Source organism: Chrysochloris asiatica, unplaced genomic scaffold (genome assembly GCF_000296735.1).
Source record: "Chrysochloris asiatica unplaced genomic scaffold, ChrAsi1.0 scaffold00139, whole genome shotgun sequence".
NCBI lineage: Eukaryota > Metazoa > Chordata > Mammalia > Afrosoricida > Chrysochloridae > Chrysochloris > Chrysochloris asiatica.
Genome location: NW_006408657.1, coordinates 5,639,985 through 5,642,288, shown reverse-complemented (window position 1 = coordinate 5,642,288; position 2,304 = coordinate 5,639,985).

Sequence of the window (2,304 nt, the reverse complement as noted above, 5' to 3'; positions counted from 1 at the left end):
CAGGCAGGCCTTTCTATGTCCAGGCATTGTTACATAGTCCACAGGACACACTACTCAACCATAAACCTTACCATGAAGGCACCTGACTAGCTCCGTGGGCCAGCAAACCTAGATCCTCACTTAAGTATCTGGAAACACCCAAGTATGTAAGTAAGCCTCATGCCCAATCACTTGGCTTTCCTTGCTCCGTGGGCTGGGATGCCTACTGCTCTGTCTCATACTCTGGTTCTTGGTTCTGCTGATACTACACTTTTGGTGTCACAGCTTTCTGTCCCTGGGTTGAGGAGGTCCAATGCACAGGGATCTTGGGATCCAAAGGACACACTCCACCCCTAATTATTCTCCTTTGGTTGCTCATTTGGTTGCTTCTGAGATTGTTCATTTTATGCCCAAGCTAGAGTTCCAAGTTTTTACAGTTACAATGAACTGTTAATTCATATCATTCTATCAGTATCTATCTTCTCCTACTTTCTCTTACTTGGAATCATCAGGAAAGGAGTCGTTCCGTGGGAGTGACAATGACTAAGGCTAGAATGGGGCATATATTTAATAATTCACTAGACCACACAGTGTTTCTTCGGGATATTGCTTTATATTGCTTTCTTGCTGTTTTTTCTGCGTATTATAATACATATATTTCTTATCATAGTATATTGTTATCAGTATTTTACCATGTCAAGTAAAGTATGGAAACCTTACTTTAGTTTAGATCTCTTTCCAATTTAAATGTTTACCTTCCCGCATTTTAATGTTGTCTTTGCTGTCCAATGATTCTGTAATTTTTGTATCATCTATTACATAAGGCTTACAGAATGTAGTTACTCACATTTCTATTCTATTATTCTTTCTTCCTTCTGGATGCTTCAAGATTCTTTCCTTCATTTCTTTTCTGTTCGAAGAATTTTGTTTAGTCTATTAGCATAAAGGAGCTCTGGTAGCGTAGTGGTTACGAATCGGGCTGTGAACCTTAAGGTCAGCGGTTCGAAACTACCAGCCGCTTCGCAGGAGAAAGATGAGGTTTTCTACTCCCGTAAGGATTTACACCCTCGGAAACCCTGTACAGGGTCGCTATGGGTCGGAACCGACTCAACGGCACTTAACAACAACAACAATTAGCCTATTTATGACAAATTAATTTTCTTTTTCTTTTTCTGAGAATATCTGTACTTCTCCCTTCATTCCTGAAGCATAGTTCACAGAATATAGAATTCATGAATGATAGTTTTCTTTCAGCACTTACAAAATGTGACACTCTCTTCTGCCTTTCACAGTTTCAAATGAGAAATGCATTCTCTGTATTGGTGGCGCTCTGTAAGTAATAAGTCATTTTTCCCTGCCCGATGGTAATATTTGTTGCTGTTGTCGGTTTCAGTTTATTATATATAAAATGTGAAATTCTTAGGATTTTTTCTACTCCATATCTTGGATCTGTGTGTGCGTGCCTTTTGATACATTTGAGAAATTTTCAGGGTCACCATTGACTAGACGGCAAATAACAATTCTAAGACCGCTAATAATTTTCTAATACTCTTTCAGCTTCTAACACTAATACTTTTTCAGCTCCACTATTTTTTTTATTCTGGGACTCTGATTACACAAATTATGAATTTTGTTTTTTACTGTCAGATTTCAAGGCTTTGTTCTTTTTTCTTTTTTTTTGTCTTTTCTCTCTGTTCACTTTGGGTAAGTTCTATTGCTTTTGTCTTCATGTTTATTAATTCTATCTTCTGCTATTTCACTTTACTACTAAGCTTTCTGTGCGTTTCTTGTTTATTATATTATATGATCTATAATTTCTATTTAGATTTAGAAATGATGTAAATAATTTCCATTTCTTTGCTGTGATTTCTCTTTTTCCATTGGTTTCAAAAGTCTTTGTAATTGTTATTTTGCGATGATGATATTGAAAGTCTTGTCAGACAATTCCAACATCTAATATATTTAGGGAGTCCTGATGTGGTGTTGTGGGTTAATGTGCTGGACTGCAAAGTCACTTTGAACTGCAAGGTCGGCAGTTTAAGCTCACCAGTCACTCCTTGGAAACCCTATACTGAATCGCTAAGGGTTGGAACCGACTCGATGGCACTTAACAATAACAATATATTTGTTGCTGTTGTTGTTGTTAGGTGCCATCGAGTCGGTACCGACTCATAGCAACCCTATGCACAGCAGAATGAAACACTGCCCCGTCCTAGGCCAACCTCACAATTGTTGCCACGCTTGAGCCCACTGATACCCCAGTCACATTTTGAGGGCCTTCCAACCTGAGGGGCTTATTTTCTGGCACCATATGAAACAGTAGGA